We start from the raw sequence: 12,293 nt of genomic DNA, 5'->3' as shown, positions 1-12,293 counted from the left end.
GGAACAAGTCAAGGAACAAGTCAAGGAACAAGTCAAGGAACAAGTCAAGCAAGATTTGCATAGAAACTCATTCGGAATTGTTGTTAGCTGTAGTTCAGTGGTAGCACTCAAGCCTCTATTGCAGGGTTCATCTGATGATTACACTCACTTTTGATTTCCCATGTGCCATGGGTTTGATAATATGGACTACATTTCATTGTTATGATAGACTGAGTTAAATTATATTCAATTTTAAAGAGATTGGATTTTACAATCGTGGCACATAGGTTTGGTCTATTTGTGTGAAGGTGTTTAATAATTAACTAGGTCAGTTTTTTTGTAAGATTTTGAACCAGTGTATGTCAAAGAGCAGATGACGGAAGGCCTCCTGAAGTGATAATGAAATCTGTTTATATTGTGGAGGTGCTATTGTCAAAAAAAGTGAGGTTCACAGAAGCAAGGATGATCAAGTTTCAAAAAGTTTACATGAAAGCTTCTTTAACCCAGTTTGAAAGTGACCCAATGAGAGTTACTTGCAAGAACAGTTTCTCCTAGAAAAAGGAGTTTGTTTAGAGTAAGTAACTTAAGAACTAACCACAGTAAAAGGGGTTCAATTTGATTAGAAGTGCTCCACTCGAAATTTGGTCCAGATATTCAAAGTTGACAAAATCAAAAATCTTAGGTCCACGAGTGAAAGAAAAAGGCTTCACAGCTCACAGGGCTGGAGCTAAAAAGCAGCTAAGTCAATCTGCAGATTTAGTAGGGAAGGAATATTTATTTAGATTTTGACAAAAACTGATGTTGCTGCTCAGCAGAAAGAATTTTGTTTTGGCAGGTGTTTGAACCTCAAACTCTGCTTTGTTGTACCTGTTTCCTGGTGCACTCATACGTCATTGAAACATTGCCATGTTAGTTTTTCTTAAGTAATTTCTCAAGACAGATTTAATTCTGGGATGTAACTTGCTCAACAGTAACATCAGCTGGGACCACAACGTTACATTAACATTTTGGGGATAGCAAGCTTCAAATTTCAGAAAACTCTGCTTCAGTTTCAGCAAGTGGGACAATTTGATTACATCTAACAGAAGATCAGAATCAGCTTTGGCATTGTCATCAGTGCTATGACAACAGGTCATCTACCTGCAACATCAACTCGGATTTTCCTTCCACAAACCCTGCCTGACTGGCTCAGTATTTTCAACATTTCACTTCATATTTTGGCACTGGCTACATCTCAAGGCCCAAGAAAGCCAAATTAATGATGCCACAAAAGCAAAAGACTTCTTAAAAAAATAGGAATTGTTATGAAATTTGAAACACTTCATTGACAGATGTCTGTACACGTACAAACTTGACACTTGCAGTTGTTTTTTTTAAAACCAGAATCTCACTCTACAATCTCGTTGTCTTAGACCAAAAAGCCATAAGACAGAAGTAAAAGTTGGCCTTTACCTTTACCATCAAGCCTGGAGATGAAGAGTGCAGGATTGCAGACCGGGATCAGCATTAGCACGTTTAAATAAAAGGTGTTACGTTGGTGAACAGCATTACTTGAATGTGAAAGATCACAGGCACCCAATTATCTGCAGGGCTAAGCTCTGTAGTTGTCACCATCCAGTCATGAATGTGTTGGGTAATTAAACAACTGCCTGCAGGCAGCTGCTCTACAAATATTGCCATCCTCGACGGACGAGCTCAACACACCTGTGCAAAAGCTAAGGCTAAAGGATTGGCAGCAATACTCAGCTGGAAGTTTTGAATGGACCATCCATCTCAGTCTCCACCTGAGGTACCCAGCATCATTCATTCCAGTCTTTGGACAATTCAATTCACTCCTCATGATATTTTGATTTAATGTGATTTGATCTATTATTATCACATGTATCGACATACAACGAAAAGTATTGTTTTGCATGCTATCCAGGGAAATCATACCTTATGCGAGTACATCAGGGTAACAGAACAGAATGTAGAAGAGAGTGCTACAGCTGCAAAGAGAGATCAAATTTAATGTAAGACAGGTTCATTCAAAGCTCTACTAACAGCGGGGAAGAAGCTGTCCTTCAATCTGGAACAAAAACGAAGTTGTTGGAAAGGCTCAGCAGGTCTGGCAGCATCTGTGAAGGAAAAAATAGAGTTAATGTTTCGGGTCCGGTGACCCTTCCTCCACCGGATCCGAAACGTTAACTCTGTTTTTTCCTTCACAAATGCTGCCAGACCTGCTGAGCTTTTCCAGCAACTTTGTTTTTGTTCCCGATTTACAGCATCCGCAGTTCTTTCAGTTTTTACTTTTGTCCTTGAATCTGTACATTTGCAAACATTTGTATCTCCTGCCCAACAGAGAAAGGTCTAAGTGTGTGCAACTGGGGTGGGAAAATTCTTGGATTATCTTGGCTGCTTTTTTGAGGCAGCAGAAAGTTTACTTAATGGATGGAAGGCTGGTTTTCATGATGGATTGGGCTGTGTTCACAAATTTCTGTAATTTCTTGCAGTCCTGGGCAGAGCAGTCACCCTGCTAAGCTGTGGGGCATCTAAATAGAAACTATCCTATGGCACATCTATAAAAATTCATGAGTGTCATTATGGGCATGCCAAATTTCCTTAGCCTTCTGAGAAAATAAGAGGCGTTGGTGTGCTTTCTTGACTTTAGCACCAGATTGTTGGTAATATTTACTCCTAGGAACTTGAAGCTCTCGACCATCTCCACTTCAGCACCATTGATACAGGCAGAGGTGCATCCTCCATTCTGCATCCTGAAGTCAATGACCAGCTCCTTCATTTTACTGATATTGAGGAAGAGATTGTTATCTTTATACCACTACTAAGCTGTCTATCTCCTTCCTGTACTGTCTCATTGTTGTTTAAGATCTGACTCACTAAGGCGTGTCATTAGCAAACTTGTAAATGGAGTTACAGCAGAATTTGGTGATATCGTCGAGTGTGTATAAGGAGTATAAGAAGGGGCTGAGTCTGCAGCCTTGCGGGCCATCGGTGTTGAGAATTATCTTGGAGGAGATGTTGTTGCCTATCCTTCCTGATTACGGTCTGTGGATCAGGAAGTCGAGGATTCAGTTGCAGTGGAGGGAGCAGAGTCCTAGGTCTCAGAGTTTAGAGATGAGTTTGTTTGGAATTATGATGTTAAAGGAGGAGCTAAAGTCAATAAATAGGAGTCTGAAATATCAAGAAATGGTTCAAGGTGTTGAATGTAGAAAATCAATTGGGCCCTGACAACATTCCAGCAATACTACTAAAGATGTGCGTTCCAGAATTTGCCACCTCAAGAGCCAAGCTGATCCAGTACAGCTATACAACAAAACAACTGGGTAGAAAATTGTCCAGGACTATTGAGTACACAAAAAGCAGACAAAACCAACCTGGCCAATTACCACCTCAATTTACCCTTGACCCTTTTCACCTGTTTACTGATGATCATCAACAGCACAATTAAGCAGTATTTGCCCAGCAACCTGCTCACTCACACTTAGTTTTACTTTCGCTAAGGCCATTCAGCCTCAATACAGCATTAGTTCAAACGTGGACATAAAAGCTGAATCCCAGAGTGATTACCCTTCACATCAAAGCCAAATTTGACCAAGTGTAGCATCAAGAAGCCTTCATAAAACTAGAGTCAATGAAAATCAGCGGAAAACTCTTTGCTGGGTAAAGTTATACTAAACATAGGTAGGCAATTGTGCTTGTTCGAAGTCTGTCCCACAGCTCCAGAATCTCTCTGCAGGAGTTTCTCTCGGTAGATATTTTCTAATCGTTTATTACATATCTTTGCAACAGGTGAGACTTGAACCCAGGGTTCCTGGCTCAGAGGTAGGGACGCTGCCTCTGTATCATAAGCACCCTGAGTTTGTCAGGGTAGTGTCCTAGGCCAAAGCATCTTCAGCTGCTTTAGTAGTGATCTTCCCTCCATCATAATGTCAGAAGTGGGGATGTTCATTGATGATCGCACATGCACAGGAATAATCAAATAGTCCTGAGACACTGAAACAGTCTATGTCCAAATTTGGAAAGACATGGACGCTACCCAGGTTGGGGCTGAAAAATGACAAACAACACTCAGGCTGCATGAGTGCAGGCAATGACCATCTCCAACAAGACAGTCCTGTCAGCTTAAGAAGCAGTCTGGTAAACCTTTGCTGCACTCCCTCCAAAACGAGAGCATCCTTCTTTGCAAGAAACAAAAACTAAAATTGTACACAATATTCTAGGTGTGGTCTCATCAAGGCACTATACAACTGCTCCTGTACTTAAACCTTCTTACCACATCGACAAGCACATCATCTACCATCTTGACCACTTGCTGCACAATGATACCAAGGTCTCATTACCTATTCTAGGGGATAGCAAAAACTGCAGATGCTGGAGTCAGAGAGTCATTACAGTGTGGAACTGGAGGAACACAGCAGGTCAGGCAGCATCAGAGGAACAGGAAAGTTGACGTTTTGGGTTTACACCCTTCACCAGGACTGGGAGCGGGGAGGGGACTTGGAAATAAATGGACAGGTGGGGCTTGGGGAAAGTAGGTGGGATAGTGATATGTGGATGCAGGTAGGGGGTAGTGGAGATCAGTCAGTTGAAAAGGCGGGGCAGATAGGTGGGAAAGAAGCTGAACAGGTTTCCCCAGTCAATTCCACGAGTTACATCCTTGAGGAATTTCAACTCCAAGTAGATTTGTCAAGCATGACTTCTCTTTTATAGGTCCATGCTGACTTTGTCTGATCTGTCCACTGTTTTCCAAATGCTCAGCTATTAAATCTTTTACCATGGACTCGAGCATTTTTCCCACTGCCGTCCTCAGGCCGACTGGTTTATAATTCACGTTTTGATTTACAGCATCCGCAGTTCTTTCGTTTTTTTATTTGGTCTATAATTCACTTTTTGCTCTCTGCCTTCATTTTTAAACAGGGGAGTGTTACATTAGCTATCCTCCAACCTGTAGGAACTGTTCCAGAGTCTGGACAATCTTGGAAGATGGCCATTAATGGGAACCTGAAGGATAACTCAAATAGGAAGGAAGGAAGTAAAAAAGATACTAGGGAGTCCACAAGGAAGAGCAACAAAGCCAAGCATCGAGAATGCTTCAAAGATGTGATGTTAAAAAGACAAAGTTAAGGATGCTCTACTGAATTAATTCACATCAAGGCAGATGATCAAAAGACAAATATACATCATACACATTTACATACAAGTGCCATTTCAAGAAAAGATATACTGGCATTGCAGGCAGTACTGAGAAGGTTCACTCAGTTGATTGCTGATATAGAAGGATTTTCTTATGAAGCGAGCTCAAGTAGGCTGGACTTGTACACACTGAACTTCAGAAGAATGAAAACATTGGGACTGACAGGACAGATGTAGAGAGGTCCTTTTCCTCTTGTCGGAAGAATCTAGGACCAACAGCCATGATCTCAGAGTAAGGGGTCACCTACGTAAGACAGATATGAGAAGGATTTTGTTCTCTCAGAAGGTAATGAATTAGTGTAATTTTTTTTACTTATTAAGCTGGGTTGTTAATTGTTTGAGATTAAATCAAGGATTATATGGGAAAGGTAGGAAATTGGAGTTGAGATCTGCTATGACTTCATTGAATGGCAGTTTCCAGTAGCCAAATGGCCAACTTCTGCTATGTTTTCTAGTCTCTGCTACTACTAATTTCCCACTATCTTTAGCCTCTCAGTTACCATCTATTTCTGATATGAAACTTGCACCTTCTACTCATGAAATATTTTTCCCATGCCTCTTATTTGCATATTCCCAATGACACTTTCTCCTACTTGTAAGGCACGAATGAAAGCTTTAATTACTCTCTTCCTTTTATAATACTTAAACAAGCACAAGCGGAGGCAATGGCCTAGTGGCATTATCACTGGACTGTTAATCCAGAGACCCAGATAATGTTCTGGGGACCTGGGTTTGAATCCCACCATGGCAGATGGTGGAATTTGAATTGGATATCTGGAATTAAGAGTCTAATGATAACCATGAATCCATTGTCGATTGTTACGAAAAACCCATCTCGTTCATTAATGTCCTTTAGGGAAGGAAACTGTTATCCTTACCTGGTCTGGGCTACATGTGACTCCAGACCCATAGCCATTTGGCTGACTCTTAACTGCCTTCTGGGCAATTAGGGATGGGCAATAAATGCTGCCTAGCCAGTGATGCCCTCATTCCGTGAATGAGTTTTTTTTTCTTATTCAATGTGTTTTTAGAACTCTGGCTTGTTTACTCTCATTCTACATTTTTGCTTTAATCTAAAATCCTCAGACCAGCTTTCTGGTTGCCCTTGCTGGTTTCTTAAATGTTTCAAATTCTCAGATTTACTACTCTTTTTGTAATGTTGCTATGTTATAGAGTCATACAGCACAGAAATGGGCCCTTCAGTCCAACCAGTCTATGCCAACCATAACCCGAAACTACACTAGTCCCACCTGCCTGCACTTGGCCCATTTCCCTCCAAACATTTCACATTAATGTACTTTTCCAAATGTCTTTTAAAAGTTGTAACTGTACCCACATCCACCACTTCCCCTCAAAGTTCGTTCCACACACAAACTGTGTACAAAAATTGCCACTCATGTCTTTTCATCAAATCATTAATTCTCTCACCTCAATTTCCTGTGATACATCAAATTCCATCTTTCCGGCTTTTGTGGCCTGTCCTGTGTGTCAAGTCTTTCAGCCTTTAAGATGCTTATTACAACCACACTCTTTGCCCAAGTGTTTCATAGCAATCATATATTTCAATATTGATTGATTGCAATGTAAAGCACCTTGGAATGTTTTATGACATGAAAGACACCATACAACTGAAGCACAATTTAATGCTTTATCTCAAAGGAAAACTTCCAATGTTGTATAAAACAAAATGCACCAATATGGGAGCTTACCACAACTGAGCAACCATTAGTTTCACCCATATGAATTCATGCAGCTTTTCTGAGATGAATTGTAGCGTGGAAGAGAGAATAGGATAATTTGAGAAATTAAAATTTAAGGTAAATCTAACAACACAAACATCTCAGACCACAATATTATGTAATTTCATTCAACATTCTGAAAAAGAATTCTGTCCAGCTGGTTTTCTGAACAGCAGTAACAGTGCTTAATTACTGAAAGAATATTATTCTGACCACTTGGTCAATATATTTATCTTAGTCTTTACTACAGACCTCAAAGAAACAACCAGTTTGATCATAACAAGATGTGAGTTCAGGCATCCATGTTCAAGTACATGAAGTACCAGAAGGAACATTGCATACTTCCAGAGATAGTAGGAACTGCAGATGCTGGAGAATCCGAGACAACAAGGTGCAGAGCTGGATGAACACAGCAGGCCAAGTAGCATCATAGGAGCAGAAAGGCTGACGTTTCTTGAAGGGTCTCGGCCCGAAACGTCAGCCTTTCTGCTCCTATGATATTGCATACTTCCAACCTGGGTTAGGGTTGATCTGTGTTTTCTTAGAAGCAACACAGTCTTATCCAAGAAATGTGCTAACATCTGCATCCCCTAAAAAACATTTGCCGAATATAGTGGTCAGTAAATAACGAAGCAAGTTTGAACTTAAGAACCAAAACTGAAACTACTAGCTTTATTTACATAACAACTTTGAAGCATGAAAATGTCACAAGGAACTTTGGAGATGTTTGGTACAAAGTACCGATTTTGAGTTAAAGGAGGAGAGATTAGCAAGAGACAACCAAAAGGCTTAGTGGATTTTGCATTGGAGTTAAAACAAAGAGGTTTGCACAACAGGTTGGTGTCACAAAAACTATTAATTTAAGAGAGGATATATCACTGGCAGAGGATGTAGAGACTGGGGTTTAATTAGGAGGATGCAGATTTTAAATTAGTGGACCGGAAGCCAATACAGCACAGCAAGAACAGGCATAAGTAGAGGGGGTGCTGTGAGTGGGAATTTTTGCAAGATAGAATATGGACAGCAAAATTCTAAAGGCACTTAAGTTTACACAGGATGTTAAAGCAAGCACTACACTACTTAAGTTGAGGAGAGACCAAGACATGCTGATGGTTTCAGGGATAGATGGCGGATAGCTGCAGAAGTGGATATTTGTTACAAAAGTTCATAGAGGTGGTCTGAGCAGGGTTACCTTGTGACATGCCCCAAGCAGTGATACAATCTGAAGATACTCAACTTCTATCTTTTGACTTAAACGGTGCTGGGAAAACTATCATGTTATTCTGTAAAAAAACAAGGTGAGGAGAAGTGCAACAGAAACTAAACCAGACCCTGGGACAAGAGACAAATGTGAAAGCTAATGGTAGCCGAGAACATGCAGCTCAGTTACGAGTGCTCAATTACGAATTGTGTACCACAAGGATCTGTTCTGGGTCCTCTTCTATTTGTGGTTTTTGTAAATGATTTGGATGTAGGAGTGGAAAGGTGGATTAGTAAGCTCACGGATGATACAAAGGTGGGTCGCATTGTGGATAGTGCGGAGGGCTGTTCTAGGTTACAAAGGGACATTGATAGGATGCAGAGCTGGGCTGAGAAGTGGCAGATGGAGTTTAACCCTGAAAAGTGTGAGGTGATTCATTTTGGAAGCAGAAACTTGAACGCAAAATACAGGGTTAACGGAAAGATTCTTGGCAGTGTGGAGGAGCAGAGGGATCTTGGGGTTCATGTCCACAGTTCCCTGAAAGCTGCCACCCAGGTGGATAGAGTTGTTAAGGCGGCATATGGTGTGTTAGCTTTCATTATTAGAGGGACTGAGTTCAAGAGCCATGAAGTTATGCTCCAGCTAGACAAAACCCTGGTTCGGCCACGTTTGGAGTATTGTGTCCAGTTCTGGTCGCCGCATTACAGGAAAGATGTGGAAGGATTGGAAGAGGTGCAGAGGAGATTTACCAGGATGTTGCCTGGAATGGAAGAAAGGTCTTACGAGGAAAGGTTGAGAGAACTGGGACTTTTCTCCTTAGGATGACGAAGGATGAGAGGTGACTTGATAGAGGTGTACAAAATGATCAGAGGTATAGATTGAGTGGACAGTGAGAGACTTTTTCCTAGGGTGGAGGTAGCTATTATGAGGGGGCATAGTTTTAAAGTGAGTGGAGGTAGATATAGGGGAGACGTCAGAGGTAGGTACTTTACTCAGAGAATGGTAGGGGTGTGGAATGCATTGCTGGAGAGGGTAGTGGAGTTGGCCTCAATAGGGGCATTTAAGTGGCTATTAGATAGGTATATGGATGATAGTATAAAGGTAGGGGTGGAGGTTAGATAGACCTTAGGATTAGGGTAAAAGTTTGGCACATCGTGGGCCGAAGGGCCTGTACTGTGGTGTACTGTTCTATGTTCTATAATCAACATCAGCGAAGAGTACACTGACCTACTTTTGACTATTTATACCTACGGTTTCTCCACAACCATTGACACTCCCTTTTGCCTTCCTCTCTCACTTTCATTACAGGATAAAACCCATTATGTTTCCAGCTCCTTTTAGTTCCAAATAGTCAAAACATTCATATTTTGATCATTAAACATCAACCACAGATGCTGCCAGATCTGCTGTTTCTCCAGTACTTTGTTTTTATTTCAGATTTCCAGCATGTGCAGTACTTCATTTCTATTCAAGCTGTAGAGGGCTATTTATTTTTTGCTTCGATAATGAGTTTGGTTGACACTCGTAACTTTGTTTGAAAACAGCAAAAATTCAAAATCTGAGTTATTCACTGGAAAAATGAAGCTACAAGATTCCGTGATTGCAGAGTAAAATTTTTATTTTGTTTTCAAAGGTCAAACAAAGCAAATAAAGGACCACTTTTCCTAGCTACCATCAGTTCAGAGGAAGGATCATCAGATCCGAAACTTTAACTCTGCTTTCTCTCCACAAAGGCTGCCAGACCTGCTGGTTTTCTCCAGTAATTTCTGGTTTTGTTTCAGATTTTCAGCATCCACCATTCTTTGTTTTATTCTAGGAAGAGTTGTGATTGGGGTTAAACATGGTGCAATCATCAGTGAACAGCCCCGCAATGTCTTATTGACTTTTACCGACACCATCTTATTTTGCATTAGGTATGAGGCCAAATAGAAAGTTTTCCCCAATTAGCATAAAACAAGTGTTAGACTCGGTCAAATGCTGATGATGTCAAGGGCAGCCACTATCATCCCGAACTCTGAAGTTTATCTTTTTTGTTGATGTTTTGATCAAGGCTATAATGAAGTCAAGTGACACTGGCAGAATGCGAACTCAACATCAGTAAGCAGAACTTACGGTTTTTATCACTAAGCAGAATACTGCTACATAGCGGTTGCCTGACAGCAGAGTGAAATGAATGAGTCAAAGACTGGCATCTGAGAATCAAGGTCTTCAAGAACCCACTGCACACTTCTGGTTGAAAAGGGATGCAAATATTTCAGCTTAGTCTTCCAAACTGTTGTGCTGGATTCCCCCACCACAATGGATGGGAATACTTTTCTCACTTCCACCTCTTGTTAGATGTCTGATTCGCATCTACCTGACTAAATGGCAAACTGTAAAATGTAGTATCTGCATTGGAACAATTTGACCTGAGGCACCATCATTTGAAATTGATGTGACTGGACTGCAGGGCTCCAGTTTGGTTTGTTAGTTGTAGAATTGTTTGGCTCCATCTCTTGTCTGCTACTTGGTTTGCATGTAATCCTGAATTGTAGCTTTATGATGCAAACCTCTAATTTTTCGGTACTATTGATCCTGATCCATGATGCTGCATCATGCCCTCCACCACTCTTCACGGAACAATGGTTGTTCTCTTAACTTCACGACAATGGCAGAGCTGGGGGTATGCCAGGCCATGAAGTTTGAGATTGTGGCTGAATACAATTCTGCTGCTGTTGGTGGTCCACAATACCTCACAGATGCCCAGTTGCAAGTTTTGAGTCGGTAGACCTGTTCTCAGCCCATCCTATTTATCAGGAGACCGTGCCACATAACATGGAGGATATCCTTAATTTGAAGGAGGGACACCACCTCAACTGTGCAGTGGTTACGCCTACTGACTGACATGGACACACGCATGCCACAGGTAGATAGTTAAGAACAAAGCTGATCAACTTTGTTTTTCTGGGACAAAAATAGAAATTACTGGAAAAGCCTCGTTGGGTCTGGCAGCATCTGTGGAGAGAAATTAGAGTTAACGTTTCAGGTCAAGTGACTCTTCCTCAGAACTGCTGAGCTTTCCCAATAATTTCTAATTTTGTCTCCGATTTACAGCACCTGCAGTTCTTTTGGTTTTTAACTTTTGTTTTTCTTTTTGGTTCTGTCACAACCTAGCAGTTATATCCCTTCGGATTCTGCTAACTCACTCAGTTATTGAGCCACTTTTGGTGATCAACACTGAAGTCCTCTCTCAACTGCATTGTGCCCTTTCCACCCTCAGTGCTTCCTTCAAGTGGCATTTAACATGAAGTGCTGATTCAGACATGCCACTGTCCTGAAGGAGGTCATTTGACCCATCCTGTGCATTAAAACTTATTTCAAATTTCTTGCCACACCACACCACTCCCCGCTCCCCCCTCCCCCACCACCCCAGCCCCAGAACCTTACATATTATTTAAATAGAAATTATCATCCAATGTCTTCTTGAATGTCTCAAATGAACTTGTCTCTACCACACTTCCAGTAGCTCATTCCATTTCATAATTATTCCATGTAATGGAAAGCATTTTCTCATCTTGCATTTGATTATTTTGCAAAACACTTGAAAACTGTACCCTCTGATTCTCAATTCATTTGACCATGAACTGTTACTCCCCTTGCATTTTGTCCACACTCTTCGTGATGTTGAAAACTCCAATTCAATCTCTCAGCCTTCTTCTCTCCAAGGAAAACTGTCCTGACTTAAACAGAAACATAGAAGATAGAAGCAGGTGGAGGCCATTCGGCCCTTGAAGCCTGCTCCGCCATTCTTCATGATCATGGCTGACTGTCTAACTCAATACCTAATCCTGCTTTCCCTCCATAAACTTTTATCTGCTTTGCTCTGCATGCTATATCTACTCGCCTCTTGAATACATTCAATGTTTTGGCATCAACTACCTCTTGTGGCAATGAATTCCAAAGGCTCACCACTCTTTGGGTGAAGAAACGTCTCCTCATTTCCATCCTAAGTATTCTACCCCGAATGCTCATACTGTTACCCCTGGTTCTGGACACACCCACCATCAGGAACTTGTTCCCTGCATCTACCCTATCCAATCCTTTTAGAATTTTATAAGTCTGTGGGTCCCAGCACCAATCCCTGTGACACTCCACTAGTTACTGCCTGCAAATTTGAAAAGGACCCATTAATTCTTACTCTT

General features: G+C 41.2%; 1 protein-coding gene across 5 annotated transcripts in view; it reads right to left on the bottom strand.

Annotated features, from left to right (window-relative positions):
* Window positions 1-12,293, bottom strand: part of mbd6 (methyl-CpG binding domain protein 6) — a 192,972-nt gene that overhangs the window by 125,181 nt on the left and 55,498 nt on the right. The gene's annotated exons all lie outside the window — the stretch shown is intronic.

This window comes from Rhincodon typus, chromosome 7, assembly GCF_021869965.1.
Source record: "Rhincodon typus isolate 14 chromosome 7, sRhiTyp1.1, whole genome shotgun sequence".
NCBI classification, from domain to species: Eukaryota; Metazoa; Chordata; class Chondrichthyes; order Orectolobiformes; family Rhincodontidae; genus Rhincodon; species Rhincodon typus.
The sequence above is the reverse complement of the archived record's forward strand: the minus strand, read 5'-3'. Positions and strand labels throughout refer to the sequence as shown.